The 17,893-nt window shown below is 42.8% G+C and overlaps 1 protein-coding gene and 1 pseudogene across 1 annotated transcript in view; both read left to right on the plus strand.

Annotated features, from left to right (window-relative positions):
* The window catches only part of SPATS2 (spermatogenesis associated serine rich 2), a 179,502-nt gene that overhangs the window by 10,220 nt on the left and 151,389 nt on the right, over positions 1 to 17,893 (plus strand). The gene's annotated exons all lie outside the window — the stretch shown is intronic.
* Positions 12,806 to 13,689, plus strand: LOC112635373 (annotated as a pseudogene).

A 17,893-nucleotide genomic window follows, 5' to 3' on the forward strand; every position in this document is an offset into this window, starting at 1 on the left:
ATGACTTGCTGTTGTTTTAAGGCTACCCTCTGTAGTTGAGCAGTACTTTTCCTTACATTACCACTTGGTCTCTGATCATAGCATGTCAGTATGGTTAGCCCACTTCTGGCTCTTCCTGGCCTACTGTTAAAAATGGTTCAAAATGTACATTAGTGTGTGGCAGAAGTGACTCTTCTGCTTACCTTGTTTGGATATCTAGTTACATTTTTATAGTAAATTGCTCTTGTAATCTACCTGTATGTCCTGCAGGAGCCCTTTGTATAGCATTTCTTCATAAGGGGATTTGTGACATGTGATGAAAACAGTGAAACTCATCTGTAACTAATGTAATGATGGGAAGTTAAAGTATTGTAGCTGAATGGTAGGTGGGACATAACACTGCAGATGAAGCCAGTAATTTGGCTTAAACGTGTTTTTTTTTTTTTTTTTTTTTTTTTTTTGAGACCGGGTCTTGCTCTGTCTCCTAGGCTGGAGTGCAGTGGCACAATCTTGGCTCACGGCAACCTCCACCTCCCCGGGCTTAAGTGATCCTCCTGCCTTAGCCTCGCAAGTAGCTCGCCATCTGGTACTGCTAATTTTTAAATTTTTTATAGAGACGGGGTCCAGGCTGGTCTCAAACTCCTGGCCTCAAATGATCCTTCCGTCTCGGCCTCCCAAAATGCTTGGATTACAGGCATGAGCCACTGCACCTGGCCTGATTTTTGTTTTGTTTTGTTTTGTTTTTGTGACAGAGTTTCACTCTGTCGCCCATGCTGGAGTTCAATGGCACAATCTTGGCTCACTGCAACCTCCGCCTCCCAGGTTCAAGTGATTCTCCTGCCTCAGCCTCCCGAGTAGCTGGGATTACAGGTGCCCACCACCACACCCAGCTAATTTTTTGTATTTTTAGTAGAGACGGGGTTTCACCATGTTGGCCAGGCTGGTCTTGAACTCCTGACCTCAGGTTATCTGCCTGTCTCGGCCTCTCAAAGTGCTAGGATTACAGGCGTGAGCCACCATGCCTGCCCCTGATTTCATTTAAGTCAGGGTCTTGCTCTGTCCCTCAGGTTGGAGTGCAGTGATGTGATCATGGCTCATTGCAGCCTCCAAATCCTGGGCTCAAGTGATCCTCCCACATCAGTCTTCCTAGCAGCTGGGACTACAGGTGCGTGCCACCATGCTCTGCTAATTTTTAAATTTTTTTTATAGAGACAGGGTCTTGCTATGTTTCCTAGGCTGGTCTTGAATTCCTGGCCTCAAGCAGTCCATAGGCTTTGGCCTCTCAAAGTGCTGAGATTACAGGTGTGAACTGTTGCACCTGGCCGGTGTTTTGTTAATCTTTTTTTTTGTATTGAGATGGAGACTCACTCTATCGCCCAGGCTGGAGTGCAGTGGTGCAATCTCGGCTCACTGCTGCCCAGATTCAAGCAGTTCTGCGCCTGGCTAATTTTTGTATTTTCAGTAGAGATGGGTTTCACTGTCTTGGCCAGGTTGGTCTTGAACTCCTGACCTTGTGAGCCACCTGCCTCGGTTTCCCAAAGTGCTGGGATTACAGGTATGAGCCACTGTGCCCAGCCCTGTGTTTTATTAATCTTATCAGCACACACGAGGTTTTCTTTCTTCTTTTTTTTTTTTTTTGTTCATCTAGAATATACACACTGGACACACTAGGTTTGAGATGGCTGTCTGACTTTTTTTTTTTTTGAGACGGAGTCTCGCTGTGCTCCCAGGCTGGAGTGCAGTGGCGCGATCTCGGCTCACTGCAAGCTCCGCCTCCCGGGTTCACGCCATTCTCCCGCCTCAGCCTCCCAAGTAGCTGAGACTATAGGCGCCCGCCACCACGCCCGGCTAGTTTTTTGTATTTTTAGTAGAGACGGGGTTTCACCATGTTAGCCAGGATAGTCTCGATCTCCTGACCTCGTGATCCACCTACCTTGGCCTCCCAAAGTGCTGGGATTACAGGCTTGAGCCACCGCGCCCAGCCGTCTGTCTGACTTCTTAAGTTGATAATGCTTTAAACAAGGCTTAGTTGGTTAATCTTTTTCACCTCTGTTATTACTCAAAGGTTGTATTGTATCTAGGAATTTTTGAAGTTGATATTTGGCATTTGTCATTAGACTACCAGTCCATAATGTTATGATGATCCTATAAATTAGACTACAGGATATTATTATATGATGTTATTGTAATTTGGGAGCATAGGGAATAATTCATGACAATGAGTACTGAATGTGTATTTGGTCTCTAGCCTGATGAAAAAGCTCCTGAGAAAAGGGAAGATATTTGGTACTTTCATTCTGATTACTTGTTACCTGAAATCTTAACATTTCAGCAAGACTAAGTAGAATTATATTCAATTTTTATATGATTACATTTTTCATTGGGCAGTGAAAATGAGAACACATCATCCTTTCACACTGTACTGGCTAATTATTTCCATTGTGAAATAGCCCCAAGTATATTATTAACCTTCTTGGCAGCTGAAGTTTCTGATGCCTGAAATGTGTATCTACTGAATGGTGTTAGTTATGATCAGGCCAGTATTGATAGCATAGTTATAATATTTCTATGTATAATATGATCAGGCCAATATTGATAGTATAGTTATTTCTATGTATATTTCCAATATTATTCTTTTAACTTATTAAAATAGGGAAGCTGTATGAGATGTTAGTTAAAAGCACAAGCCATTGAGTACACAAATCTGGATTTGAGTCTACTCCCCTACCTACTCCCTTGGTCAAGTCATTTAATTTCTCTTGAGTTTATGTTTCTGTATCAGTAAAATGGATGCAGTAGTAATCCCTACTATAGGGTTGTCATGGTTATTGGATTTTGTTTATTTATTTTTTGAGACAGAGTCTTGCTCTTGACACCCAGGCTGGAGCGCAATGGCACGATCTCAGTTCACTGCCACCTCCAGCTCCAGGGTTCAAGCGATTCCCCTGCCTTAGCCTCCCGAGTAGCTGGGATTATAGGTGCTCGCCACCACGCCTGGCTAATTTTTGTATTTTTAGTAGAGATGGGGTTTCACCATGTTGGCCAGGCTGGTCTCAAACTCCTGACTTTGTGATCCACCCGCCTCGGCCTCCCAAAGTGCTGAGATATTTATTTTGAATTAATCTTTATTTTATTTTATTTTTGTTTATTCTTCTTTTGAGACGGAGTCTCACTCTGTCACCCAGGCTGGAGTGCAGTGGCTCAATCTCACAACCTCCACCTCCCAGTTGCAAGCTATTCTCCTGCCTCAGCCTTCTGAGTAGCTGAGACTACAGGCACGTGCCTCCACGCCCGGCTAATTTTTTGTATTTTTTAGTAGAGACGGGTTTCACCGTTTTAGCCAGTATGATCTCTATCTCCTGACCTCATGATCTGCCTGCCATTGCCTCCCAAAGTGCTGGGATTACAGGCGTGAGCCACCGCGCCTGGCCAATTTTACTTTATTTTATTTTATTTTATTTTATTTTATTTTATTTATTTTATTTTATTTTATTTTATTTTATTTTTATTTTTTATTTTTTTATTTTTTTTATTTTTTTGAGACAGGGTCTAGCCCTGTCACCTAGGCTAGAGTGCAGTGGCATGATCATGGCTTAATGCAGCCTCGACCTTCTGGGGTCAAGCAATCCTCTTGCCTCTGTCTCCCAAGTAGCTGGGACTACAAGTAGATGCCATCATGCCTGGCTAATTTTAAAATTTTTGTAGAGACAGGATCTTGCTGTGTTGCACAGGCTGGTCTTGAACTCCTGGGCTCAGCTATCCTCCGGCTTCAGCCTCCCAAAGTGCTGGGATTACAGGCATGAGCCTCTCTGCCCATCAGATTTTATTTTATTTTATTTTTTTTTTTTTTGAGATGGAGTCTCCCTCTGTCAACCAGGCTGGCGTGCAGTGGCAGGATCTTGGCTCACTTCAACCTCCGCCTCCCGGGTTCAAGCGATTCTCCTGCCTCAGATTCCTGAGTAACTGGGGTTACAGGCATGCGCTACCAGGCCTGGCTAATTTTTTAAAATGTTCTTAGTAGAGACAGGGTTTCACCATGTTGGTCAGGCTGGTCTTGAACTCCTGACCTCATGATCTGCACACCTTGGCCTCCCAAAGTGCTGGGATTACAGGCGTGAGCCCCTGCGCCTGGCTCCAGATTTTATGTTTGAGTTGAAATTCATATAACATAAAATTAACCGGCCAGGCATTGGTGACTCACGCCTGTAATCCCAGCACTTTGGGAGGCCAAGGCAGGTGGATTACGAGGTCAGGAGATTGAGACCATCCTGGCTAACACGGTGAAACCCTGTTTCTCCTAAAAATACAAAAAAAAATTAGCCGGGTCTGGTGGTGGGCGCCTGTAGTCCCAGTTACTCAGGAGGTTGAGGTAGGAGAATGGCATGAAACCCGGGAGGCGGAGGTTGCAATGAGCCTAGATCGTACCACTGCACTCCAGCCTGGGCGACAGAGCGAGACTCCATCTCAAAACAAAACAAAACAAAAATTAACCGTTTTGTGCCTACAACCATCACCTCTATCTAGTTCAAAATTTTTTTTTTTTTTTGAGACAGAGTCTCACTCTGTTGCCCAGGCTGGACTGCAGTGGCACGATCTCTGCTCACTGCAATCTCCGCCTCCCGGGCTCAAGTGATTCTCCTGTCTGAGCCTCCCAAGTAGCTGGGACTACAGGCACACGCCACCACACCTGGCTAATTTTTGTATTTTTAGTAGAGATGGGGTTTCAGCATATAGGTCAGGCTGGTCTCGAACTCCTGACCTCAGGTGATCTGCCGTCCTTGGCCTCCCAAAGTGCTGGGATTTATAGGCATGATCTACCACGCCTGGCCGATTTCAGAACTTTTTCATTGCCCCCAAAGGAGACCCTATATTCATTAAATATTTACTCTTTATTTCCTCCTCTCATTTCTGGCAACCACCGATTTGCTTTCTGTCTGTGTGGATGTACCTATTCTGTATATTTCATATAAATGGAATCACACAATATATGACCTTTTATTTCTGCCTTTTCTGACATAGCATAATATTGAGGCTTAACCACTGGTCTCATGTATCAGAACCTCATTCCTCTCTCTCTCTTTTTTTTGAGACAAAATCTCACTCTGTTGACCAGGCTGGAGTGTAGTGGTGTGATTACAGCTATCTGCAGCCTCAAATTCAAGTGAACCTCCCACCTCAGCCTCCCAAAGTGCTGGGATTACACGCGTAAAACACCATGCCTGACCGAGAACCACATTCCTCTTTATGGCTAAATACTACTCCGTTGTTTGGATATACTACTCTGCCCACAATGCCTTCCAAGTCATTTTAAAAAATCTGTTTATCGGCCGAGCACAGTGGCTTACACCTGTAATCTCAGCACTTTGGGAGGCCGAGGCGGGTGGATCACCTGAGGTCAGGAGTTTGAGATCAGCCTGGCCAACATGGTAAAACCCTACCTCTATTAAAAATACAAAAATTAGCCAGGCGTGGTGGCATGCGCCTGTAATCCCAGCTATTCGGGAAGCTGAGACAGGAGAATCACTTGAACCTGGGAGGCAGAGGTTGCAGTGAGCCAAGATGGCACCAACCTGGGAGACAGAGCAAGACTCTGCCTCAAAAAAAAAAAAAAAAAATTTGTTTGTCTATTGATGGTTAATTGTGTCTTTTCCACCTTTGCCTATTGTGAATAAGGTTACTCTGAATATTCATGTATAGTATTTGTTTGAATACCTGTTTTGAGTTCTTTTGTGTCTATACCTAAAAGTGGAATTGCTGGGTCATATAGTAATTCTTTTTTTTTTCCCTCAAAAGCTGGTGTCATAGTGTACATATAGTAATTCTATATTTAACTTTTTGACAAACCACCATACAGTTTTCCATAACGGCTGTACCATTTTAAATTCCTACCAGCAAGGTATGAGGATTCTGATTTCTCCACATCCTTGTCAATATTTGTTGTTGTTGTTGTTTTTAATTTTAGCCATCCTGGTAGATGTGAAGTGGTATCTCATGCTTTTTATTTGCATTTCTCTAATGACTAGTGATGTTGAACATCTTTTCATGTGCTTGTTGGCCATTTGTATATCTTCTTGGAGAAATGTCTATTAAGTCCTTTGCCCATTTTCAAATTGGATTGTCTTTTTGTTGAGTTATGACTATTGAATTTTAATTGCTGTAAAACACTCCATGAGTACATGTAGCATGCACTCAATAACTGTTAGCTAATACTATAGTTGTAATTATTTTTGCCACATGTGGCCTGAATTGGAAGGAAATTTTGCTTAGTTTTTCCAAGTAGGAGTGGAGAGGCAACAAAACCTATGTTTATGGTCAATAAAGATTTGACTCTGTCAGTGTTGATACTTTGCTTTTAATTGATGCTCTCAAATCAATAAATTAGAAACATGTATACATAAAATCAGTTTATCTTTGGCAGAAATCAGTATATTATCAATGTTTAATTAATTCCTAAGAATTAATGGCAATAGTGACTCTAGTTTTAGCTGAGATTTAGATCATCTTTCTTCATTCTGCCCTGTTATGAGACATTTGCTATAATTGCCACAATGAGAATTTTTTGAAAACTGGGTCAGAGAAGCCTACTTTTTACATTTGATAGTATGCGATTTATGTATTATCATTGTTTTATGCTTATTGCATCTTGGTTTTATGGGGTGTTCAAAAGAAGATAGATGAGAATAGGCGATCCAAAGTAATTATTTAGAATTTTATCCTCCAGTCAGGATTGAACCATCTTGAACTGATGAATATATTCTTCCAGGTTTATAGGTAGACATGCCATTTCATTATATCATGATTTGGAGTCAGACAGTAGCTTTTAAGCAGAACAAACAGCCATATGTAAGTCTAAATTTGGTTATTTTCTTTGAATAAGCAGTGGAAACTGTATGCATTCAGAAACTGGTGATTATTCAGATATCTTCTGAAGGTCCTCTCTCCCTGTGCTCCGCAGCTTTGTCCTGAACTCTCCTGTCTCTTGCGGTGCCTCTGTGCCTTTACCTATTCTGTGAACTCTGCCTGCAGTGCCTTCCAAGTCAGTTGGTGACTCCTCAAACATCACTGAAGTCTTTCGGGTGGATGCAAATGCTGCTTTTAGCCATTAAAATGTGTTACATACTTTCACAATAGTTCTTGTCCTAGTGTAGTTTTAAAAATGCACTTAAAAATTTTTAAAGCAGTGCATGCATGCAGTAAACAAAATTGGACAGTACAGAAATAAATGGTGAAGACAGTCTCCCAGTTTTCTTCCCCATGGATAGCACTTTCCCTTTTGTATCCTTCGAAAAATATTTTGTGCTGATACAAGAATTTTTATACTGTATGAAGTGCTTATTCATCTTATCTTTCACTTCAGGGTAATTTATGAATAATGAAAAAATTCAAGCATTATAGAAATGAAGAGTGTGTGAAGCAAAATTTCCCCTTTACCTTGATCCCTAACACTAGCCCTTTCCAGATAACACTGTCCTAATTAACATTACTCTCTCCAGAAGTAACCTCTGTTATAAGCCTTGTGTGCCTTCAGATTGTTCTGCTTACACTTATGCCTATTTAAAAGTGTATGTTTTCGTATTTTTTTTGTTTGTTTGAGACAGTTTCGCTCTTGTTGCCCAGCTGGAGTGCAATGGCGCGATCTCAGCTCACCGCAACCTCCACTTCCCAGGTTCAAGCAATTCTCCTGCCTCACCCTCCCAAATAGCTGGGATTACAGGCATGTGCCACCATGCTCAGCTAATTTTGTATTTTTAGTGGAGTCAGGGTTTCTCCATGTTGGTCAGGCTGGTCTGGAACTCCCGACCTCAGGTGATTTGCCTGCCTCAGCCTCTCAAAGTGCTAGGATTACAGGTGTGACCCACCACGCCAAGCCCATTCATTTCTTTAATAAAGTTTTACTGAGTGCCTATTATGAGCCAGGTACATAAGAGTAAACTAAGCATGAAAATTCTTGCCTGAATGCAGCTTATATTCTAGTGGAGAGGGCAGATATTAAGTGAAGGAGTGAACTGTTTAGTGTTTCACGGGGTAATAAATGGTATTTCCAAAAAAAAAAACCACCCCACCAAAGGAGGGGGAGATTGTGTGAGCATGTAAGTATATAAATGTGTGTGTTTGTGTGTGTGATAGAGACGGAGAGAGACACAGATTCAGATGTAGTGAGGGAAGGCCTTGTTGAGAAACTAATATTTGAGGAAAGATCTAAAAGTTGTCTTTGATTCCCTTTTCTTCCTCATACCTCACATCAAATATATCTCCAATTCCTGTTGATATAATCTTCAAAATATATCTGCAACCCACCCATCAAGTAGGTGGATTGAATTGGCAGTGGGAGTTTGTGAAGATTTTCTTCTGATTGTTTTAATATTCTCAGTGAATTAGGAAATAAAGTGCTCAGCCGAGAGTGAGGATGAGGAGGGTGATGGAGGTTTGTGTAAAGAGGAAAAGGTGTTAAATTGTTTAGGAGAATGGGAGAATGGCTGAAGCAGGGAAATATTGTATGATTGCCAGGGAACATTGAGAGCCTCTTGAGGTTCGCAGTTACAATTTTGTTTTTTTTTTTTTTTTTTTTTGAGACAGAGTCTTGCTCTGTCTCCCAGGCTGGAGTGCAGTGGTGCGATCTCACTGCAACCTCTGCCTCCCAGGTTCAAGTGATTCTTGTGCCTCAGACTCCCAAGTAACTGGGATTGCAGGTGCATGCCATCATGCCTGGCTAATTTTTGTATTTTTTTTTTTAGTAGAGTCGGGGTTTCACCATGTTGGCCAGGCTGGTCTCAAACTCCTGACCGCAAGTGATCCGCCTGCCTCGGTCCCCCAAAGTGCTGGGATTACAGGTGTGAGCCACCATGCCCAGCCTGTGGTTATTTATTTATTCCGCTCTGTCTCCCAGACTGGAGTGCAGTGGCGCAATCTTGGCTCACTGCAACCTCCACCTCCTTGGTTCAAGCCATTCTCCTGCCTCAGCCTCCCAGTAGCTTGGATTACAGGCACACACCATCATGCCCAACTAATTTTTGTATTTTTAGTAGAGATGGGGTTTCACTGGGCCAGGCTGGTCTCAAACTGCTGACCTCAGGTGTTCTGCCTGCCTTGGCCTCCCAAAGTGCTGGGATTATAGGTGTGAGCTACCATGCCTGGCTTTTGTGGTTATAAATTTAAAGTGAGATCAGTCAGTATGGTTTATTTCCTCCAGCTGTATTCAGCTGCAGGGGTGTAAATTTGGAGTGGATTTAACCAGGGAGGGGTTTTGCCAATATAGCCGAACGAAGCAGGAGAAGGGCAAGGGATAGAGGGTACCTGTGTATGCAAGGTAGTGGTATAACATACTGTGGAATTCAAACCAGTTAAGGAGGGGAGGACATGAAATGGCTAAGAGATGGTGAAAAGATGGGAGAAGCAGTGGATGGAAGGTCCTGGTGGGATCAGAAGCTGCTGGAGTTTGGGTATGTGAGAGACTGAACCATGAAGATAGTGGGTCATTGTTGGACAGTGGGAGATAATTGATATTGTGAAAGCATGGTCATGGGCTGAGGGGGTGAAGGACAAGATCAGTGGAGGTGAGAAATGTAAAGAACTGAGACAAGGAATTCAGAGAGATAGGATATGGAAAGATTATCTTTGTGAAATCACTGAGAGTTAAGATAGTAGTATAGAAAGTCACAGTAAGCCAGGTAATGCGTAATAGGATTTTCATAGGATATTCAATATAATGTTTTGTGTTTTTTTAGGGAATAAGGAGGGAGACAGATTTGGAAACATCTGTGAGGAGCAAGGAGGACATTTACCTCACCCCCAGGTCCAGTGGTATGAGAGGTATCGGGAAGGTAACTTATACCACTTTAGGGCCTCAGAGGCCAGTGTGGCCCCAGAGGAAAACCAGCTTTTAATTAGAGCAAGAAGTTGAAGGGAATATTCAGAGAAGTTGCTGAAAATGTAGGGAACAGTGGAAGCGTTTCAAAATTTGGAGAGGTGGGTGACACATGGAGACAGAGCTAGAGATATGCAGAACAGTGTGGGGATTAGAATGTGGGAGATGAGGCTGGGCGTGGTGGCTCATGCCTGTAATCCCAGCACTTTGGGAGGCTGAGGTGGGTGGATCGCCTGAGGTCAGGAGTTTGGGACCAGCCTGATCAACTTGGTGAAAACCCATCTCTACTAAAAATACAAAAATTGGCCAGGCGCGGTGATGTCCTCCTGTAATCCCAGCTACTCAGGAGGCTGAAGCAGGAAAATCGCTTCAACCTGGGAGGTTGAGGTTGCAGTGAGCTGAGACTGCGCCACTGCACACTCTAGCCTGGGCAACAGAACTAGACTGTGTCTCAAAATAATAATAATAATAATAATAATGTGGGAGATGAGAGATGTGGGAGTCTGGGGCTTCTTTGATGGACAGCATAAGCAGAGATAAAGAACCTGAAGAGATTAGGCCTGGTGGAGAGCAGGCAGGCACTGGAGGTGAGGGTGGGAGTGTCGGGAGGGAGCAGGGGCGTTCTTACCTAGATCCCCTGCTGACACACCTGTTCATGATGGAGAGGAGTATCTCACTCCAGGTGTAAGCGGTTCTCTTTTGATAAATCCTGTGGGCTCTCTCTTTATGATCACATATTAATGCCTTTTGCTTTTAAGTATTTATTTTTTTTGAGGTAGGGTCTTGCTATGTTATAACCCAGCCTGGCTTCAAACTTATGGGCTCAAGCAATCATCCTGCCTCAGCCTACTGGGTAGCTGGAACTACAGTCGTGCACCACTGTGCCTGGCTTTTTCACTTTAAATCTTTTTGTCTGTGTTACTAATATTAATGAATGAATACCAATAAGATTTTTTTTTGTTTGTTTGTTTTTTGAGATGGAGTCTTGCTCATCGCCCAGGCTGGAGTGCAGTGGCGCGATCTCGGCTCACTGCAAGCTCCGCCTCCTGGGTTCATGCCATTCTCCTGTCTCAGCCTCCCGAGTAGCTGGGACTACAGGCGCCCGCCACCGCGCCCAGCTAATTTTTTGTATTTTTAGCAGAGACAGGGTTTCACCGTGTTAGCCAAGATGGTCTCCATCTCCTGACCTTGTGATCCGCCCGCCTCGGCCTCACAAACTGTTGGGATTACAGGCGTGAGCCACCGCGCCCGGCCAGATTTTTTGATTAATGTTTGTGTAGCACATTTTTAAATTTTTTTTTTTTATTTATTTTATTTTCTTTTCTTTTCTTTTTCTTTTTTTTTTTTTTTTGAGACGGAGTCTCGCTCTGTAGCCCAGGCTGGAGTGCAGTGGCCGGATCTCAGCTCACTGCAAGCTCCGCCTCCCGGATTCACGCCATTCTCCGGCCTCAGCCTCCCGAGTAGCTGGGACTACAGGCGCCCGCCACCTCGCCCGGCTATTTTTTGTATTTCTTAGTAGAGACGGGGTTTCACCGTGTTAGCCAGTATGGTCACGATCTCCTGACCTCGTGATCCGCCCATCTCGGCCTCCCCAAGTGCTGGGATGACAGGCTTGAGCCACCGCGCCCGGCCGTAGCACATTTTTTAAAAACCATCTTTTAAATTGTCAGCCCTCTGACTTGGTAAGCTGTACATAGTTGTATTTCAAAAATCTGATTGTCTTGATGAATATAATCTTTTCATATTTAATGTGATTACTGATAGTTTAGACTTATTTCTGCTGTTTTCATTTATACATGTTTTTTGAACCACACTTTTTTTTTTTTTTTAAATATATATTTTTTCCCCTGACATTGTGTCTCTCTGTTGCCCTGGCTGGAGTGCAGTGGTGCAATCATGGCTTACTGCAGCCTCAAACTCCTGGGCTCAATCTATCCTCCTGCCTCAGCCTTCTGAGCAATTGGGACTACAGGCATGTGCCACCATGCTGGACTAATTTTTGTATTCTTTGTAGATACGGGGTTTTGCCATGTTACTCAGGCTGGTCTTGAACTTCTGGCCTCAAGTGATCCACCTGCCTCAGCCTCCCAAAGTGCCAGGATTACAGGCATGAGCCACTGTGCCTAGCCTTGAACCACACTTTTTTTTTTTCTTTTTCCTTTTTTTTTTAGAGACTCTTTTTTTTTTTTAGGTCACACTCTCTTGCCCAGGCTGGAGTGCAGTGGCATAATCCTAGCTCACTTCAGCCTCAACCTCCCAGGCTCAAGTGATCCTCCCTCTTCAGCTGTACCACTAGGCCCAACTAATTTAAATTTTTTTTTGTAGAGATGGAGTCTCACTATGTTGGCCGGGCTGGTCTTGAACTCCTGGTCTCAAGCAGTCTTCTCACATTGGCCTCCGAAAGTGTTGGGCTTACAGGTGTGAGCCACGGTGACCACACTTCTTATTTGCATTCTGTTGTATATATGGAGTTCTTTTTTCTTCTGATTTTTAAGTTGAACATTCTATTTCTCTGTTTAGTAGTTAATTGTTAAATTTTTAACATGCATGCTTACTGAAGTCCAAGATTAATATCTTTGCCTTCCTGAATAATTCAGGAACCTCAGAATACTTTTAAGTTGGAAGGGCCCCGCTTCGCCGTCTTGCGCAAAGCTGCTAGTGGTCAGCTCTGCCCACCGTAACGGGAGGAAGGAATTCTCGCAAGGCTGGAATCCTCCGGGCGCGCCAGTCGGAGGCGGTTGGCAGAGGTGTCTCCCCAATCCGGTGATGGGGCTGAACGCTACTGGCTTCATGGCCACCCCTCCGCTGCCTCCATCTGGTTCAGCGTCTGTTTGCTGAGGAGGCGGACTAGGGGCACGGAGTCTGTTCCCTTGGGTGCATAGGTCCGGGTTGATAGAGGCTTTGAGTCCTCATCACCACAGCTGACGGCTCCGAGGGACTAAGCAGGATATATCTTTAGAAATGAGTTGCACAATTGATAAGGCACTTGCTGATGCTAAAACTCTTGTTGAAAGATTAAGAGATCACAACGATGCAGCAGAGTCTCTGATTGAGCAAACCACAGCTCTCAACAAGCGAGTAGAAGCCATGAAGCAGTATCAGGAAGAAATTCAAGAACTTAATGAAGTCACAAGACATCCGCCATGGTCCACATTAGTTATGGGAATCCAGCAATAAAGCAGACATATCAGAGAATTGCAACAAGAAACAAAAGAATTGCGTACATCCCTGGAAGAACATCAGGCAGCCTTGGAACTTAAAATGAGCAAGTATAGACAACAATTTTTTTTTTTTTTTTTGAGGCGGAGTCTCGCTCTGTTGCTCAGGCTGGAGTGCAGAGGCGCAATCTCGGCTCACTGCAAGCTCTGCCTCTCGGGTTCACCGAGTAGCTGGGACTACAGGCCCCTGCCACCACGCCCAGCTAATTTTTGTATTTTTTAGTAGAGATGGGGTTTCACCTTGTTAGCCAGGATGGTCTCGATCTCCTGACCTCATGAGCCACCGTGCCTGGCCGATAACAAATGTTTAGATTGCTACTGGCTAGCAAAAAGATGATCCAGGAATAATAATGAAGTTAACAAGAGCAGCACTCCAAGGAACTACAAGCACATGTTGACCAGATAACTGAAGTGGCAGCAGTAATGAAGAAAGCCATTGAAATTGATCAGCAACAGGGTTGCAAGGAACAAGAACTAATATTTCAACTTGAACAAGAAAACAAAGGCTTGAGAGAGATCCTTCAAATAACTCGAGAATCATTTTTGAGCCTAAGGAAAGATGATGTGTCGGAAAGTACTTTGTCAGCATTAGTGACCAACAGTGACTTGCGTCTGAGGAAGAGCTGAAGAGCTTCTGAGTCTGTGAGCTTCTTACATGGCTCCAAATGGTCAAATAAGTGAATGCATGAATGAATGAACAGAAAATTCAATCCTTTATTTTTTTCTCTTTAAATATGTACAGTGCACTGGCTATGAGATAGCAACAAAGATGCATAGTTAATGGTCATAGACTTTATTCCAAAACATAATTGGAAAATAGAAACTGAGCCATTGCCAATTGGTAAAGAAATGAAAGGTTTTCACAGTGACTACTGAATACACCAAGACTACTGAATACAACTTTTGGCCATGCTGCTGGCTTTCTGGGTGATTAATTAGGTAAACTTGAATATTCCCAATAAATGTTTGAGATTCATAAAATTATACCAATTTAAAAATACAAAGTTTTGCCACTGTTTTGTGAACGGAAGATTTGCATGCTATCTTTCATCCTTATTTGGTGTCAAAGTTAATACGAAGTTTATGTACCATGAGACTTCAGCTTTAGTGATTGCCTACTTTTACATTTAAATTTTTGTGAAAGAAAACTCAGTTTTAAAGCCTATAAGAATGTGTTATATGTACCATAAACAAAAGTGATAATTTAATTTTAGCAGTTTACCATAACTGATACATAGCTAACAATTCTCCATAACTTAGTTTAAGTATAAGAAATTCCATTTCAGGAATGAAAAAGAAGGAATACTACTTTTTTTTTTTTTTCTGAGGCGGAGTCTAGCTCTGTCGCCCAGGCTGGAGTGCAGTGGCCGGATCTCAGCTCACTGCAAGCTCCGCCTCCCGAGTTTATGCCATTCTCCTGCCTCAGCCTCCCGAGTAGCTGGGACTATAGTCGCCCGCCACGTCACCCGGCTAGTTTTTTGTGTTTTTTTGGTAGAGACAGGGTTTCACCATGTTAGTCAGGATGTTCTCGATCTCCTGACCTCGTGATCCGCCCATCTCAGCCTCCCAAAGTGCTGGGATTACAGGCTTGAACCACCGCGCCCGGCCAGGAATACTACTTTCTAAGAAAACTTATAGTAGACATATTTAGTAGGTTGAACTACTTTGAAAGAGTAAGTTTTGGTTTGAAGTCAATAATGAAGATGAGATTTGTTTTTCTCCTCTCTGGCTGATTTTTAAGGATATTATGTAGTTCATTTAATTAACAGTTGAAATGTTTGATATGGCAAAATAGGTATGGTAATTTCAAAGTGAATTGGGAATTCCTCTGGCTCATAGAACCCTTTTAAATTAAACTTAAAAAACAAAAGAATTCTGGATCTGTTTTTAAGCTCCATCTGGTCCTCATAACCTGTAAGATTTTTCTTAAAACCTTTCAGCTGAAAGTGGGGGTACAGGTGGGGTAATCTGTGGATTTAGAAGTATTTGTTTTCTGTTGTCTTTTAAAATGTCAAATATGCTGGGCGCGGTGGCTCACTCCTGTAGTCCCAGCACTTTGGGAGGCTGAGGTGGGTGGATCATGAGGTCAGGAGTTTGAGACCAGCCTGGCCAACGTGGTGAAACCCCGTCTCTACTAAAAATACAAAAATTAGTGGGGTGTGGAGGCGCGTGCCTGTAATCCCAGCTACTCAGGAGGATGAGGCAGGAACATCACTTGAACCCGGGAGGCGGAGGTTGCAGTGAGCCGAGATTGTGCCATTGCACTCCAGCCTGGGCAACAGGGCTAGACTCTGTCTCAAAAAATATATACATTAAAAAAAAAAGTCAAATATATAGTATGTAAATTTTTAAAAAGCCACCAGTTATAGAAATGTGCTTTAACATCAGTTGAAACCTAAATTTTCTTATGTCATGGTGATTGTAGTAAAAAGGGATAAAAGAAGAGTGTCAAACATGATGAAATATATCATATGCATTTATATTGAATACATATTAAAGACAAATAGAAAATTCTACTTTGAGTATATAATTTGTTAAATATTACTTTATATAGTAATTTTTATGTATAATTTCATATATTGGTAAAATTCAAAACCACTTTACACTTCAGAATTTTTCTTTTTATTTATTTATTTATTTTATTTATTTATTTATTTATTTATTTATTTATTTATTTTTTTGAGACGGAGTCTCGCGCTGTGTCACCCAGGCTGGAGTGCAGTGGCGCGATCTCGGCTCACTGCAAGCTCCACCTCCCAGGTTCACGCCATTCTCCTGCCTCAGCCTCCGAGTAGCTGGGACTACAGGCGCCCGCCACCACGCCCGGCTAGTTTTTTGTATTTTTAGTAGAGACGGGGTTTCACCATGTTAGCCAGGATGGTCTCGATCTCCTGACCTCGTGATCCGCCCGTCTCGGCCTCCCAAAGTGCTGGGATTACAGGCTTGAGCCACCGCGCCCGGCCTTATTTATTTTTTTAAGAGACGGAGTCTCGCTCTGTTGCCCAGGCTGGAATGCAGTGGCTGGATCTCGGCTCACTGCAAGCTCCGCCTCCTGGGTTCGCATCATTCATTCTCCTGACTCAGCCTCCTGAGCAACTGGGACTACAGGAGCCTGCCATCACACCCGGCTAATTTTTTTGTATTTTTTTTAGTAGAGACGAGGTTTCACCGTGTTAGCCAGGATGGTCTTGATCTCCTGACCTCGTGATCCACCCACCTCGGCCTCCCAAAGTGCTGGGATTACATGTGTGAGCCACCCTGCCCGGCCAGAATTTTTCTATCTTAAGTTTGGGCTGAGTGAGTTGGATGAGACTGATTGAATAGAAAAGGGCTAATGGCACAAACATTATATAGATTTCTTTTCTCAGTCAGAGGCCTTATTTGGTATTTTATGAATGACAGTTTTTATTTTTAAACTTTTTTATTGTTTTTGGGAAAATATCCCTTATTTAATGACACATTCATTCAGATACTTTATCCCTGGTAAGAAAGAAAGGAAATAAACTACACAATTGAGATTAAGTCTGAGGCAGTTAATTGAGGCAGCTCTACTATAAAAGATTACTTGATAAATAACTATTTTTGTAAACAAGTTGGTTTAACTTATTCTTGGTCTTTTTGCTTGGATATGAATATAAGATCATGATATTTAAGGTCTTGATGTTATTTAGTGACACTTTTCCATACTGTTATTATTATTATTATTATTTTTGGTTGTTGTTAAACAGAACCTTAAGTTTATGTCTGAGGTAGGTACTGCATAGGAACCCATTTTATTATTAAAGATAAGTGATTAAAAAAACGAATGCTTTAAGTTATATTCCTTCTGTATGCTTCAATCTTACTTAATTTTTTGGTAGTTTAGTTCCACCTTAAACCGTGCTTACTGTGAAATATTTAAGGCTGGGGTTGGTGGCTCACACCTGTAATCCCAGCACTTTGGGAGGTGGAGGCAGGTGGATCACCTGAGGTTAGGAGTTCGAGACCAGCCTGGCCAACATGGCGAAACCCCGTCTCTAGTAAAAATACAAAAATTAGCTGGGCGTGGTGGTGGGGGCCTGTAGTCCCAGCTACTCAGGAGGCTGAGGCAGGAGAATTACTTGAACCCAGGAGGTGGAGGTTGCAGTGAGCCGAGATCATGCCACTGCACTCCAGCCTGGGCAATAGAGTGAGACTCTGTCTCAAAAAAAAAAAAAAATGTGTATATATATTTCAAATCCACAGATAAAAATAGAGAGTAGGGCGGGCATGGTGGCTCACGCCTGTAATCCCAGCACTTTGGGAGGCTGAGGTGGGTGGATCACCTGAGGTCAGGAGTTTGAGACCAGCCTGGCCAACATGGTGAAACCCCGTCTTTACTAAAAATACAAAAATTAGCCAGGTGTGGTGGCAGGCGCCTGAAATCCCAGCTACTTGGGAGGCTGAGGCAGGAGAATTGCTTGAACCTAGGGGGCGGAGGTTGTGGTGAGCAGAGATCACGCCACTTCACCACTCCAGCCTGCGCAAAACTGTGAAACTCTGTCCAAAAAAAAAAAAGAGAGTAATATAGTAACATCTGTGTACTCACCAGTGCTTTGTCTCATCTTAATTATGCCAATTGGCTTCATATCTTTTTTTTAATTGTGGACATTTTCAACAATAAAAATGGAAAGAATAATATAATTGACTCTCATGTAGACTCATCTAGCTTCAGTGATTATTAACATTTTTTCCATTCTTAGTTTCCTCTATTCTTCCCACTCACTACTTTTGATGAGTATTGTCAACATTATCCATCCTTTTCTAAAAGTTCTCCATCAGCCTTTCATCCAGTGATTTTAGCAGCCATTGA

Source organism: Theropithecus gelada, chromosome 11, assembly GCF_003255815.1.
Source record: "Theropithecus gelada isolate Dixy chromosome 11, Tgel_1.0, whole genome shotgun sequence".
NCBI lineage: Eukaryota > Metazoa > Chordata > Mammalia > Primates > Cercopithecidae > Theropithecus > Theropithecus gelada.